At 48.2% G+C, this 15,534-nt stretch overlaps 1 protein-coding gene across 2 annotated transcripts in view; it reads left to right on the top strand.

The window, feature by feature from the left end:
* Positions 1 to 15,534, top strand: part of PBX1 (PBX homeobox 1) — a 126,935-nt gene that overhangs the window by 85,840 nt on the left and 25,561 nt on the right. The gene's annotated exons all lie outside the window — the stretch shown is intronic.

Here is a 15,534-nt window from a genome sequence, read left to right as displayed (position 1 = left end):
GGTTTTTGCCAGGGCTGGGTGGTGGTGGAGGATGGAAGTTCCATGTTTGCTGTCCTTCTGGGGTGGGGAGAGCCACCGCAGCTGTGCTGTGACTCCGGACATCCTTTCTTGCCCCAGGAGTTTGCTAAAACACAGGAGACCCTTTATGGTTGCCTTGGCACAACAGGTTGCAGTTTTTCAGCCTCATCTTTTACCTGCCTTTCCCTCTGCGCTTAAATCAGCGTCAGCAGATCCATGGCAAACAGGCCATGGGCTTTCCTGTTGCTTTTGATGCAGGTAGGAATCACTGCCTCCAGCAAACCTTTTAGCCTCATGCATCGTCCTGGATTGCCGTGGATCAGACTAAGAAGCACCTTCCTGCAGGTACTGCTGCCCTGGATGTGCCTTTGCCCCTTTCCTTCCTTTTTTTTTTTTTTTTTTTTGAGGGAAGCAGATATGTTGCTTTTCACATCATTTATGGGATCTATCCAGGTTGCGGCAGGACCCGCAAAGAGGGGCCAGAGATGCTGGTAGCAAAGATAACGTCCTCCTGCCCTAGGAAGCAAATGCGTCAGCCAAGTGGTTTTCAGGATCCTGAGGACTTGGCTTGGGATCTGTATCAAGGTGATATCTTCCCCATGTGACAGGATCTCCCCACTCTTAAAGCAGCAAAGGGCACAAACATACTGAACGCTGAGCAGTGAATGGATTTTACTGTCCCCCCCTGCATTTTCTCCCCTGGACTTAAAGCAGCCCCAACCCACCCCATCCAACAAACCGAACACCGACAGGTAATTGCATTTCTCCTTAAACCAGGGCTGTGCCATCTGCTGTGGCCATGGGCAGAGGTCTTAACTTCTCCCAGTTATTTCTCATGTACCTCTTGCCTACAGACCTTGTGCTGTGTTCCTGCCTAGAAGGGAGCCGTGGAGCCTCCCTGGGGATCCCCCTCCTCTTCTTGGGGCTGATTTCTTTTAGCTTTTACTTGGGGATGAAGGGATGCAATGGAGCCCCCTGCACGTGGGGTCCCGGCACCGTGCATGTGAACATAGAAGGTGTGGGTTATAGATGGGATTATGGTATTTAGATCATGTTAATGAGCATACAGGAGAGCAGGGGAAATGGATCATTTATGGTTACGATCTGGCTACTGTCAAAATGGGGTGTTACTTTGACGGTTGCTTTGTCTTTGCTCTCCGAGCAATATGAAGGTAGTTTCTTAGCAACAAAACTGTGTTCGCAAACAACACTGGTGAAAAACAACCCCCCAGAAAAAAAGGAGGCAGCCTCAAAAGCACTGCTCCTGTGTGTGTCCCCTGGCCACACAGCGTCCATTAATTAAGTGCAGGATGTCCTACTGGGCAGCAGGTGCTTGTCCATGGTCATGGTGTCGTGCCAGCACTGCCTTGGTCCCTGCTGGCCTGGGTTGCTGGGGTATGATCACTGTTCCTTTGCAGAAGGGTAAACTGAGGCAGCTTGGGACGAGTGTTATGGGGTGGTCTTTAGGTGACATGGGAGGGTTTGAGCTTCTGCTGAGTGCTGCTTGCCACATGGTAGCTGGCAGGTGCTGCCTCAGACCTTTCTTGGTCAAGGTCTTCTCCAGGGTCTTGTCCCTGCATCTCAGATGGATTCCAGAAGGAGGGTGGGAGGGAGCTGCCTGCAAGCCATTTTGGCAGTGGTTCTCCCATGCAATTTGGAGTGTCTCTCCTTTGAAGGAGGCGCTGGGCCTGGTGTCTGTGATGACAGTGAAGTCCATGAGAGCAAGCGGTTCCTCCAGCCAAGTATCTGCCAGCCTGTGTCGGGAGAACTTTTATCATTTCTGTCACAGACATCACAACTCTCTTGTCTTACCATACATCTTCCTAAATGTGACAGAATATTCAGCTGTTATTAATTGAATACTCTCTAATTTAACTGCTTAGCAGGACAGAGAGTGACTGGTTTGTCTCAGCACTGAGAGCTGCTGTCGGGCACTCAGAAGGTTTTCAGGTGTGGAGAAGTTACTTGGGGAGTGGAATGGGGCTTTTTTTAGTATTTCCCCCCCGCCACCTTGCATGGGACTGATCCTCATCTTGCCAGGCAGGGGCTCCAGCTTCTGCTGTGGCTCCTGGTCCTGGGGCACATGGCCAAGTGCAGGATGGAGATGATGAGGACATTGCTGCTTCTCCATCCCATCCTGGCATTGCCATCCAGGGTTAGAGAGGAAGGGACATCCTGGGAGTGTGGCCAGGAGCTGGTGATGTTCCTTGGTTGCCTAGGATGGAAGAGTGATTTGGACTGGCTTGTCCCGATCTCCATTCAGGTGGGTAATTCCTTTCTTTGTGGAGCTGCTGGAAGCAAAGCTCAGTCCTTCAGTGTTCTCCTTGATGGAGTCACATGCCCATTGTGGCCTAGCCATCCCCTCGGTCCCTGGCAGACCCCAGTTACGACTCCTTGTTTTTCTCCTTCTCCTCCTCCTTTACATCCATATCCAGAAGTGCCAGAGATGTCCCATACGCAGACTGGATGTCATGTTAGGATTGCTGAGAAGCTGGGATCCTTTGAAGGACAGAGGAGGCAGCTCTCCTTGCTGTCACCTGGGCAGCAGGCTGGTGGAGGACTGTCCCCTCCAGCCTCCCCAGGCCCGTGCCTGCTTGCACATGCATGTGTTCATCTCTTTGCTGCTCTCCCAGAAAGTTCAAAGCCAGAGTCAAGTTTATTGTTTCTATCTCGTTTATTTTAAGTATAGTTTTACACTTTATTATATGCTGTGACATCTTAAATGGAGCCTGTCACTCTATCTTGACTACTGCTAGGGGCTACAGCCACTTACTGTGTCAGGCTTTTCGGCAGCCCTGATTAACGATATCAAAACGAATGGATCCCAGCACAGGCACAAGCACGAAAATCAAGGGGTGATTTGCATACTCAAATTGTGCAACACATCAAAAGGCTGCAGTCCATGCAGGTATTGCACCGACACAGCCCAGGGATGCACACTCCTGCTGTCCCTCATCCCTGTGTATGGGACCTGTATGTACTGGTAAGTGCTGTGCACACCTGTGTCTATTTATTCAGTGTCTTCAGCCAAAAGGAAGAACCTTGTCCTTTTTTCCAGGAGTTCTTTCATCTCCCTGGACAATGTATCAATTAGGATAGCTAAATGGAATAATATTTTTTTTTCTCGTTTGCCTGTTGGGATATGTTGCAGAATTATGCATGCAAATGCTTTTTTTTTTCCTGAAAGTAACATTTTGTTAGGTTAATTCATTCACTGGAGAAACAAACTTTCTGTTCTTCCAGTCCGATCTCTACTTACAAGTCAGGTTTTTGTAACCCTGTCATTGAAATGCGAGGTAGCCTACAGTAATTTGAATATTTCATTCTGCCGGCTGCTAATGCACTCTGCATTACAGATGGTACTTGCTCCATCCTTCTGGACTGGGTTCAATTATAAATGAAAGTAGGGAGCTGAGATTTGTCTTTTTGTCTGTGCTTAGTTGGAATAACACAATAAAGCTTGATGGGTAAGAATTCCTCAAGCTGCCTCTTCTTTGCCTGCAACGTCTCTGGTGTGGCTTTCTTCTCTCGACAGCGGATCCCGCTTGCCTTTCAAGTCGAGCTTGGAGTATTTGGGTTGGCAGTGGTGGGGTTTTTCACAAGGAATTTTTGGCTCAGATGTCCCCTTTTTGGAAGTGCTTAGTTCAGTCCTCTTTCTAGCTGTTTATTTACCAAGCTCTGCCTCCCGCTTTGCATCCTAGGCCAGGAGTGGTGGTCGGAGAAACCTGCTTAGGCTGGGGAAGAAGGGTTGTGCATGGCTTCTGTGGTGGTGGGGACACTGCTGGGGTGGTGGGGTCATCTTCCCTCCCAGTGTGTCCCTGTTGACAGGGTCAGCAACCTGGACTGCAGCCACAGAGAAGCAATGGGGATGCAGAGCAGCTCTCCTCCATCCCAGGGTTGCTGCCATGGACTCTTGCCAAAGGCCCTAGGAATAAAAAGGCCCCTAGAGATCCAAAGAAAACATTTACCTCTGCTTGGTGATTAACAAAAAGGGGGGTTGGAAGCCTCCAGCCCAGCTGCATGGCGGCTCTCTATTACATACAGATGCCTTTTGCAAGCTCCTTGGCCATCCAGGCTGGTAAAAGCAATATTGCTGAGGGAGTCGAAGGAGGTGAGGGCAGGGCTTTCAATTTGGTTTTACATTTACAAGGACCAGATGGCCTCGCTGGAGATGATCTTTGATCTCGGACGCAGCCGGAGTTAGGCAAAGATTTTTTTTTCCTCCCTTTTTAATCTCCTCGCTGGTTCTGGCAGGGCCTCTCTTGCAGGAGCAGGGGGAGCTGTGTGTCTGTCTGTCTGGCCTGTGGGGCTGAGTGTGAGCCCCCTGTGACCATGGGAATGGGTGAGCTCGCTGGCGAAGCCCTGAGTGTGGTTGTCCGAGGTGGAAGGCAGAGCTGGATCCTGTTACACCAGCGCCCCACAGCATGGAAATCTGCATCAACAGCCTCTTGTGTGGAATATAATTGAACACACACAGGCGCCTTGAAACAGAAATGCTACTAATTGATTATTTTTAATTTTTTTCCCCATTTTTTCTGGTGTCTTGCACCCTCCCAGCAGTGCGGACATGCAGGGGCTCTCTCTTCCTGTCTTGCCTTGCCAGTTTTGGGTTTCGTTCTTCCCCCTACATGTTTCGAATGGAGCAGGAGCAAAGACAGCCGATCCTATTTCACAAGCGCTTGGACTTGCAGCACTCTCCCTCCTGTCCAAACAGATCATTTACAGAAGGGGCCTCTATTTAGAGAAGGAACTGAATGTTCAGAGCTGTTTTCTGGCCTTAAAACACTGCCGACTGGCTGTTGCCTCTCAAAGAGTCAGGCTTTGTCTAGCGCGCGCAAGGACCGGGTTTGACACCAGGCTCAGCAGGTCAGTGTGGTGACTGCAAGGGACTGAGCATCATGCAAAAAATGTGCTCCTTTGTTTGCTGCCATCATTGGATCGCAGCAGAGTTGGGTTCAGGATAGCATCTTATCCATGGAAGCTTGGTGGAGTGTCTAGGCTTGGGCAAACCTCACCTCTCTGTCACATTGTGGGTGACACAAGCTTGGAAACCAAGTAAATGGAGGAGGAGCATTCTGATAGGTTTTGGTGGGATCTATGCATGGCATGGAGAGAAATACCCAGAATCATAGAATCACTTAGGTTGGAAAAGACATTTAAGGTCATAGAGTCCATCTGTTAACCCAACAGTGCTAACTCCACCACTAAACACAGCCCCTAAGAGTCACATCTACCTGTCTTCTAAATATCTCCAGGGATGGTGACTCCACCACTGACCTTGTGTGTAAGGGAAGTCTGCAAGGAGTTAAAAGGAACATGCAGTTCTGGAGAGTTGTGGTACTTAAAAACCACACAGGGGTGACGTGACATGCACAGAGGCTCCAGGGAGGCTGGGTCTGGTCCTGTCATCTTGGTGTCACCTGTAACACTGAAAGTAGGTGCCTGAAATTGTCCAGTGGTGAATATGTTGCATTTAAATGGATGCAACAGGAGTTGGGGTGGGATTTCTGATACCTGTGGTTATGGTTGCTTCTTGTGCTTTGCACTTGACCTATCCTCATAGGTGTATAACTTATTTTCAGATTTTTTGTGGAGAGGGCTTTGAATTGCCTCCTACCATGGCTGGGAAGAAGTGCATGTGTGGAGGGATGGTTTTTAATGCTTCTGGAAGAGGAGACCCTGTCTGCCTGGACTATGGCTGAACCTCAGAGGAGGCTATGACCCATGGTAGCACTTCTGATCCACTCGTACTCAGCAATGGTTGCCATCTCCCCTTGGCCAGGGCAGTAGGTTTCCTGCTGCAAAACCCATCCCTGAGGTTTTATCCTGGGTGGAGAATCCTTGCTTAATAGTTGCTTCTCCCTTCTCCTTTGTTTCCCTCTTGTTTTCATGCACCAGAAAATAAGAGGATATTCTGCTCCTGCAGCCACCTTCTTTGGGCACTGGAGAATGAGGCTGTCTTCAAGTGAGCAGAGGAGTGACGAGGGCCACACTCAGCTCTTGGGATGCATCAGAAGGTTGCTGCTGGACATGGGAAGGTGGTTCTGGGCAGAGAGCATGCCTATAAGTGGGAGGTGCGGAGGTCCCTTAGCAGTGGAGGGATAGGATGTGGTCACAGGGCCCTCCACAGTGGGAGCAGTTAGTTCTCTGTTTGTCCCCAGCTTTTCTAAAGATGTCTGTTGTGGTTCTGTGCTGCCCACTTTGGGAGAGAGAAAGGGAGGGAAGAGTGTTTTCCCTGCAATGGCTTGGCTCAAAGATCTGGAAAGTCTCTCCTATATTGCACAAAATCCTGAATCTAGCCCGTGGCAAGGCCATCAACTTGGCAGCAGAGTGGCAGCATTCTCAGAAGCATAATGGGCAGCATGTACCTTCAGAGTATTTAGCAAACCTGAGATTTGAGTGGGACATTGCCATCTGATGAGCTCCAAGCCAGCTTTCCTTGGATGGAGTCTCATGGGTCATCTTTTTTGAAGGATGGCAGGAGAAGGGGATCTGAAATGCAGCTTTTCCACCTGGGCTTCTGCCAGTTTTTTCACTTACGACTGTCATGCCCCAGCCACTGTGTGCATCAAGCAGCCTTTTGCAGACAGTATGTTCAGGGGAGATGACCTTTGGAGAGGGGAGCAGGCTGGAAAGGCAGCTTTCTTCTGGGGGAAAACCTCTCTTTGTTTGTTCTCCGCTTTCAGGGCTCAGCCTGGGGCGATTGAAGTGGGACCCTTGTCCTCAGAGGAGCTCTGGAGGCCCCAGCTTCTCATTAACAGATTCAGCTCATTCAAAGAACCCATTTATTTTCAGCAAAGAGAATTCATATGCAAAGCACTGAGCCGATCCCAGCCTAACTCCCCGTTCAGAGGAGGGGGTTTTATGGCTGGACCTGACCTGGGAGCAATCCCGTCCTTTGTTTGCTGATTTGTTCCTGCAGGGCTTAGACAGCCCCAAGTCCAAGCCATGCTTCAGGCTGGTATGCGGCTCCAGGCGGGAGGAGCGCCAGGTCCCCCTCATTTCCTGGAGAGAGGATGATGGCTTATTCTGTCCCTCCGTGATCATTTGTTCTCTTGGTGCTGCAGTGGGGAACTCGGGTCCATCTCCTGAACTCCACCAGGAAAAGATGAAGTCCTGGCACAGGCTATTTTGGAGGGACTGAAGCTTTTCTCCATGGTTTATGCTACTCCCCTGAGCCAGGCCAGCCTGTGGTCAGTCAGTTGGGTCACATCTTCTGCTCAAATCTGGCCCAGCAGCAGAGCAGTGCTGAATCTCAATCTGCTTTCCTTCTAACTCCTGTCACTGCTGCTCTGAGCAGCTGGAGGTTGGTCCTTGCCCTGGTGGGGTAGAGGAGGCTGGGTGCCATGCACCATCTCTCCCTTATGGTGTGGTCAGTGCAGCTGGAGAGTTTGAGATGTGCCCATGCAGATAAGGGATTGATTATGATTCAAGGCTGTGACTGGAGCCTGCTAATCCTGCCCTGCTTAAGAAAAAACTGATTTGTGAGATAAGAGGGTGGGATTGCTTCAGCATCGATTCTCAGCATCAGCCTGCTTCCTGGCCAGACCATGAGCCTAGCCTTGGAATTTGTGAGGTGCTCAGTGGGATGGTGAGGGGACCTGTGTATGGCCAAAATTCATCCATGCTCTTCTAAGGACAGAGTGTGCCAGTAAGACAGTGTTGAGCTCTCTGAGCCCAGAGTTTGACTCTGGGGTGATGGGTTGTTCGCAGTGTTAGTGGGGGAAGCTGATGTGCTTAATTAGGTGGAGTTGTGAGAGTTTTGTGCTTTGTGGGACATGGCAGAGGCAGGCTTGAGGCTGCTGTGAGTGGGAGGGGAAGAGATGGTTTGTCCACTGGTGGGGTGCTAGGGTCTGGTTGCCTTGTCTTTAATGTGTGGAAGCACTTCCAGCCTGCTTTCTGCTGCTAAACGCTCTGCTCAACGATTCGCATGTGGTGCAAGAGGTGCTATCTGTCCCTGAATATCAGCTTTGAAAATTCCAGCTGGGAGTCGTGGTGCCAAAGCCCACCAGCCTGCAGCAAAGCATCCATGAGGAAACATGGATTTTGGCATCAGGACTGTAAAGAGAAAAACAGAAGATACTTAAATTTGAACCACAGTGTTTCAGTTGACCATAGCAATAACTGGGCATGCGTGGCCAGTGTCAGAAGTTTCCATACCAGGCTCAGTTACCAGCCATGAGCTAAACTGGTCAGCAGGAGCAGGATAGAGGGAAGGACTGGAGAGATGAGCTCATCTGTGTTCGTTCAGCTTCCCCATGGAGTCACATTTCACGGAGAATCTGGTTTTCAGTAATCACGGCAACACTGTGCTCTATTTTTTTCAGCTATTTGAGATCATTGTCCAGTTTGGGGGGGATATTTTTTCCACAGAATATGTCAGTAATAATTTTCCAGATCTTCTGATCGTTTTGCTGCCAGATCCTCACTCACTATGGCAGCTCATTTGGCATTTGGGTTAGGAGAAAACTGGTGCAGACTCTTTGCCAGTACTATGTAATAAGTGTCTCTCTTCTGCAGCTTCTGTGGCACATCCAAGCTGCATCCTCCTGAAGTGATGGAGAGCTGCTGCTGGGAGCTGAGAAACTTTTTGGCATGTGATAAATTCCCTTCTCCTGTTTTCTACACCCCAAAGTTAAGGTTTGAGGGAAATGCAGCCTTTTTTTTTTTTAATTTGTGTTGGATTCATCAGATAATTTGGACACTTCCACCCCAGAAAATGGGAAGTTATTATTTTTCAAAGTTATCTTTTTAAAGCAGTTTAATTCGTTTGAAATTACCCAGATTTTTATTTAAACAAGAAAGAGAGAGAGAGAGGGAGAGAGGAAATTGATAAAATGAAGTGGGAGGCGATTTCATTTTTGATTCGGGAAGCATTTTTGATTGATCTGAATTTGAGTTGTGATGCAAGTTTCCAAACTGGTGATGGGTAGGAGGGATCTGGGGGAAGTGCTGCTGACCTGAGCATCCGATGCTTCTGTTGTTGGTCATGGCCTTGGTTGGGTCTCCAGTTGGGCTTGTTGGCCATGGCTGGAGCTGACCTCTAGGGCTACATGGACCATTACTCTGAACTGATGTGACCTGTTGCTCCTCTCTGTGGGAGTATCTTAACACAGTCTTATGGACTACAGGAATGTTTCTCCACCTTTAAAAGCATCTCTCTGCTTTGTTTCCAAAGAGCCCTGAAGGACACTCCTGTGTTGGGGGAGGAGGTGGATTTACAATGATCCAGGGTGTCTTTGCAGTGCTTATGGGTACAAGCCTCTCTCTTGATTTGTTGCTGGGATTTTTGGTTTGTTTTATGGCTTTAGACAGTGAAAATTGGTGGCAGAAATGGCCCACTGGTTTCACACAGTTCCTCCTTTTGCTGGGAAATAAATAAAAAAGTAGATGCACAAAAAGCCATTTTGCCAGCTGAATTTTTCCATGCTTCATCTCATGGCAGCCTGTTTTGGAAAATCTGAGCAAAAATCTGTTCATCCATTTGTAAGTTTTGGAAAGGTTGAAGTGAGGAGGGGAACTTTAATGTCAATTGTAAGAAAAAACCATGAACTTCTCTTAATTGCTGCTCCCTGGAAGGGCGTGTGTCTGTGTATTTAGAAATTCCAGCTTCTGTTTATGTTGGAAATAGGTAATTGCATTTTGATGTTGATTTTCTCAGTGGCTTTGCGTAAACATAGTGAATATATTCAACCAAGGTTTAAAACTCCTGTGATTACTTGACACTGAAGTGCTCCACCTTTGTTAGGAAGACTGTGATTCCCATTTAAGGTGGATACTGTGTGCTTTGCCAAGAAGGCATTTCTGTTGCATCATGTGGACCTTTGACCTGGCAGTGTGAAGACCCAGCCAGGGGTGCTGTAGTAACCTCCACAAAGCTCTGAGAGTTTGTTTCTTCTGAGCATTGGATATTGAAGGCAACTTTGTGTTTAAAGAGAGGACTGTGAGGGTGCTGAGGCCCTGGCAGATGGCCCAGAGAATCTGTGGCTGCTCCATCCCTGGAAGTGTTCAAGGCCGGGTTGGACATGGCCAATAGTGGATAGTGGAAGGTGTCCCTGCCCATAGCAGGGGGTTGGAATGAGGTATCTTAAAGATCTCTTCCAACCTAAACCATTCCAGGATTCTGTGGTAAGATCCAAGACACTGGATTTTCCTTGTTGTGTTTCAGAAGAAAGTAGGCTGCAAATACACTGGGATAGGAGAAAACCCAAGAGTTTAGGTAAGTGCATGTAGTCTGGGGACTTACCTGCACAGAGAAAGTTTGGGAAGAGCAATGCAAGCCTATGGCATCATGGATCAGCCAAGGAAGCAAAACCCAGTTCTCCTGACTTGGTTTGCAACTACACATACAAGTATGAGGAAGATGCAGTCCCTGAATGTGTAATTGTCTATCATGGTATCCTGCAGTAGTAGGGAGGAGAGGAGAGATCCAGCAGGCAGGAATTGAGCAGCAAGATTGATTTATTTAATTATTTTACAAACTCTTTTATAGACTTTTTTCTTCATAGTCTAATTGGTCAAGGGATCAGCCACCCCTTGGGGTGATTGGCTAAAATCCTAAAACATCCATTGTCAAAATATTTTTCTACTGTACCGTAAACAAGGCTTTGCAAGGCTGCAGGTGTTTCATAGCTTATAGAACTCTACTAATCTCTTCCGTGAGAGAGAAAAATATCTCACGGGACTGGAAAGAAGCAAGAGAAATTCTTGCTAGCAGCATATTTGTATCCACAATTTTCCTCAAACATGAGGCACGTGGGAGTATTCTTGTCCCAAGCTCAGTGCTTTTGATCCTCAACCTTCACAAATGTAGTCTCAGGCTCCAGGGAATATTGAGATAGGCTTAAAATAAGGTGATTAGTTACTGGTTTTGTTAGGAGGGGCATTTGCTGGCATTGCACTGTCCCTGTATTTGTTGGCTGTTGTTTAGACCTGGAGCTGTAAAAAAATACGTTCAAAGAAAACAACGTTTTCCAGTGAGCTTGTGTGACTCCTGAAGCTGGGTCTCCCCAGGCAAATGTTGCCAATCCTAAATCGCAAGAGGCTGGAAGAGAGCTGATGTCCAGGTGTGTTTCAAAGCCAAGCTGTACACTGCATGGGTGTGTGGAGGCGTTTTGGGAGTCCCAGGGAGAAACTGCCATGTCGTGTCTTTACCACCCTCACGGGCAGCCTCTGTCCCAGGAAAGGATTTGAGCTACACTTTGGTGTCTGGGTTGGGTGTTGTTGGGGAAGATGAGTGCCTTGGTGGGGAAGGAGGCATCTCACCCACTTAAGGCCATGCGAGAGGACAGAGCGAGCAGCCAGAAGTGCTCCGCCAGTGGTGGACATCTCTGGTTTCTCCATGAGAAAGTCATACCAAAGGCCCCCTTACAGCCTGACAGAGGAATTGTCTGTCTGCCTCTCCTGAAACTCCATTGTTGGGTGGGTTGTTCCCCCCTCCCAGTACATCTTAGGCACAGTGGAGGCAGGAAAGAAAACCCTTCTAAAAATCACAACGTAATTACTCCCATCTGCTCCAGCACTGCTTCCCATTTCTGCCTGCCAGGATGCTTGTCTCCAATGCTAAGTAGCACATTATTTTAGATAAGTTGCAATCATTTACTTGAAATCTCCTTCTCCTTTAAACTGTCCCCCTGGAAAGGCAATTTAACAAGTTGGGAATGGGCAGAAACAACCATGAAAAAACCCATCCAGAAGCAGCCAAGCTTGGGCGGGAGGGCAAGCGCTCCTCCTGAACTCATTAAAACCACCCAGCAGGTTTCTTTGTTAGGGTGGGTTTGTTTAAATGCCCAGCCACTGGTTCCAGCGCTTGGCTGGTAGTGTCAGCAAATGGGGCTGCAGAGGAACTGCCAGCTCATGTCATCAGAGGGGATCTTAACCAGGCAGTCACAGAAATTCCACAGGATCGCACTTTTGACTGCTGAAGTCAGCAGAGAAAGAGCTGCGCTGGCTCTGGGGGACCCATTCCTTCATTGGCACAACCTGGGTTGGCGTCGTGTCTTACCGCCACACCCTGTATCCTCTTGTGAGGGGGTATATCCCATGCTGGGAGTCTGGCTTGGACAGCCCCCTGCTTCCCACATCTCCTCAGCTTGAGGACACTGACCACGGTAGGATAAATTGCCCTTTCTAGAAGAAAGATGGAGCTTGAAGGTCCTTTGCTGTTGTCACTGCTGAGCCACAGTCTCCTGCTAAGCTTCTGCCATCACCCCCAGCATGCCTGATTGCCTTCGTGGTGTAGTTCTGTCTGTGTTGCCTGCACACCTCTAGTTTGGAGGAAAGAGTTGCTAAGTGGAAGTATTTTGGCATGGCCTTGGAGAAGAGTTATGACTGTGTACTCAGCCCCTATGCTTTTCCGATTCTTTTGGAAAAATGCTTGCAGGAAAATGGAGTAAATAAGGTGGGGATGGTGGTGTGGAACACCAGAGGAGTCTGGTACCCTCCTTTGTGGATTTCTTAGGAATCTTCACAGCCCCAGGCCATCCCTAGAATGGTGTCTGTTCCAAAGGTGTCTGGCAAGGGCGCTTTCTCCTGCCCTGTGCCCCCCACACTGGATATACCTCAGATTTCATGACCTGAGGGGACACCAGGCACAGGTGCCAAGGTGTGGGGACATGTGGGGTGCACATCTCACATGAGCATGGAGCTGGCTGCTTTGCAGGTGCTCCTTGGAGATGTTAGTGGGAAGCATCTTGGAGCATCTGGAAGCTTTGGTGGCTCAATGCACTTTCCATCCTGTGTCCCTGAATTGCAGGGCAAGCAGGCAAGGAGCTGAGGAGCTGTTTTTGGCTTTGTCTTCTCACCTGCTTCTCTGAGGTCAGTACTGGCACCACTTCCCATGTCCTGCACTGCAGCCGCACCACTGAGCCAGCCCAGGCCTGGGATGTGTCCATGTCATCTGAACCCTGTGGCTGTGATCCCTTCCTCAGGAGGGAGAAGAAGCAAGTATGCGAGCTGGGAGGCATTTTCCAGCTGCTGGAATGGGTCTCTGTGACCCTGGTGGCAACTAGGACTGGACTGCAGGCTGGTGGCTCCATGATCCCAGCTGCCGCCACTGCTGCCATCGGAGATGGTGAGACCCTGTGATAGCTGCACGTGTCGGAGCCGCTCCGTGACCAGCTGGGCAGTACAAGCGGAGACAGGGCACGTGCCTTGACTTTGCTTTTAAAATGAACCCGTATGTAGATAATGGTTTTAAAAAAATCTTTTTTGTTTTGTTTTGTTTTTTGGCATGTATATATATTTACATACAAAAACGTGTTTTGGTCAGCAGGGGACCAAGGCGAGGGCTGAGCACCATCTAGTGGCAGGCGCCACGGCTCCAGAGGCTGCCGAGCCAGCAGGAAAGCAGCCAAGGACAGAAAGTCTTGCGGGAATTTTCCTCCCCCCGGCTGCCAGTCGCTATCTTTCTTTTTCTTCTTCCTTTTTCTCCCATCTTTAATCAAGAGCAGCAAGTGGGGGGTCCTGGGGATGCCTGGATGCCTACATGCCTGTAGCCCCTTGGACCACTGAGGATCATTTTGCTTCGTTTATTCTGTTCTAATTTGGTGGGAGAGCAGGGTTCTTTTGCCATCGGCTGCCCAGGCACTACAGGTTGGGTGCTGTCTGTTCCAGCTCATCCCAAACCTCCCAGCCAGCAGAGCCTCGTCCCATCACGGGGCAGTTTGGAGGGTCGGAGCTGCCGAGGAGCCCAACATCCCAGGCATGCTGGCAGGAGGTGTGTTGGAGCTGGGTCCAGCACTGGGAAGATAAAAAAGGAGCTTTGAAATAATCATTCTGTCTTCTCCTCAGCTGAGCACAACCTTTCAGGGATAAATCAGCAGCATCAGTCCTTCTTAGACACATTGGCCTTTCCATTTATTTACTCCCATGCCTTATTCTGAGTGAACAGCCAAGCCCAGGCTTGCTCTGCACAGTCCCTGGCTGGGCAGTGGGAGACACATCCCTCCATCAGATGCTGGGAATGCACCCACCCAGCGGGTGCTGGTCTGTGCGTGTGGCAGAGGAATAAAGCTCCCGGGAATATACAGCACTTTTCATCAGGAAGCAGTTCTCTAAACATAAACTAATTAATCACTCGTGCTTACCTGTCAGGTCAATGATTCCTGAGATTTTTAATCTAAAAATATTTCCCTTTTGAAATCCAGATGTGCCTGTTTTGGCAACTCTGCTTTTGATTTGTTTATTTGAGGTGTTTTTTAATATATTTTTTTTTAACCTGTGTTGCTTTCCTTTTGTATTTGGGCTTTTGATGTGCTTTATTTGACTGATTTTTTTTTTTTTTTTTTGTACTGGAAGAATAGAAATTTATTCTCTTTATTTTCATGGCAAGTCTCTCTCCCTGCTGCAGCCTATCAACTTTCCTCTTCTCTTTTTAAGGAATTTGGCTACTTTTGCCTCATATTTCAGTTTATGGACCATAGACCCCAAACCAATTTTGTGATGAAATCTGTCCTCTCCCCTTGTATCTATTTACCGTGGCTGGGTGCCACGGGAAGCCTCCTGTGGTGGGAGACAATGCTGGTCCTATCTCCTGAGGGCTCAGCTTCAAATTTGGCACTCTGCCCTCATTCCTCCATATATAAATGATCCTCCCTAGTGTGGAATTACTTATTGTTAGTTCCAGTTTTACTGGTTTTGGGCTTTTTTCTGCCCACCTTCCCACCTTTGTTGACGGTGCATATTTTCATCACAAAATTATCAATAAATTCATGAATGAATAAATGATCCAAATGTATGAATAAAATAAAATGAATGAATTAAATGTCCTGAAAATAGTAATTTCAGTAGGTTTTGAGGCTTTTTAAAAAAGCTCTTTTTAGTCTTAACCGAACCTCTCAACAGGGTCTTTTACTTCACTTTTATACTGATAATAGCTGTATCTTTAACTTACTGCAGAGTGGGGAAGACCATACTTGCTGGTTGCTGGGATTTTTTAGCTGCTCTGATTTTATTTCTTGTTGCAAACTGATCTTCCACTGCTTTTTTATTTTAAGTGACAGGAATAATCACTTGCTCTTGTTTGTGCTGCGGATTGGGGTGGGGGTCAAATTCATCTCAGATGTCAGTGGGGACAACTTTATCAAAATCCACGTAGCATTTCCCAGCTCTGGATGTGCAAGGAGCGTGTGCCCAGAGCTCCTGTACCAAATGAGATGGGGAAATACAACTGTTTTCCCTTAGGAAATGCCTTTTTTATTCACTCATCAAGGATTTATTTTATGTCATTTATTATGCGGCTGCGCGTGTGTGCATGTGGAAGTTTGACGTTATCGGTCCATGTTTGAACACAGTCCATGGCGGGAGCACATAGGGCACCTCCATTTTTCACGCATGGGACATCCCAAGCAGTTGGGATGCTCCCATGTTGTTTTTCCAGGAAAGCCCTCACAGGAGAACTTCTACTTGGAGTGGTTATTTAAGCAGGGAGCACAAAGATGGGAGGAAGATTCTCTTTTTGAAAAATCACTCTGGGAGGATTAATTTATTGTTGCTCCTTTTCTCAGCATGGTTTAG

Source organism: Corvus cornix, chromosome 8, assembly GCF_000738735.6.
Source record: "Corvus cornix cornix isolate S_Up_H32 chromosome 8, ASM73873v5, whole genome shotgun sequence".
Taxonomy (NCBI): Eukaryota; Metazoa; Chordata; class Aves; order Passeriformes; family Corvidae; genus Corvus; species Corvus cornix.
The sequence above is the reverse complement of the archived record's forward strand: the minus strand, read 5'-3'. Positions and strand labels throughout refer to the sequence as shown.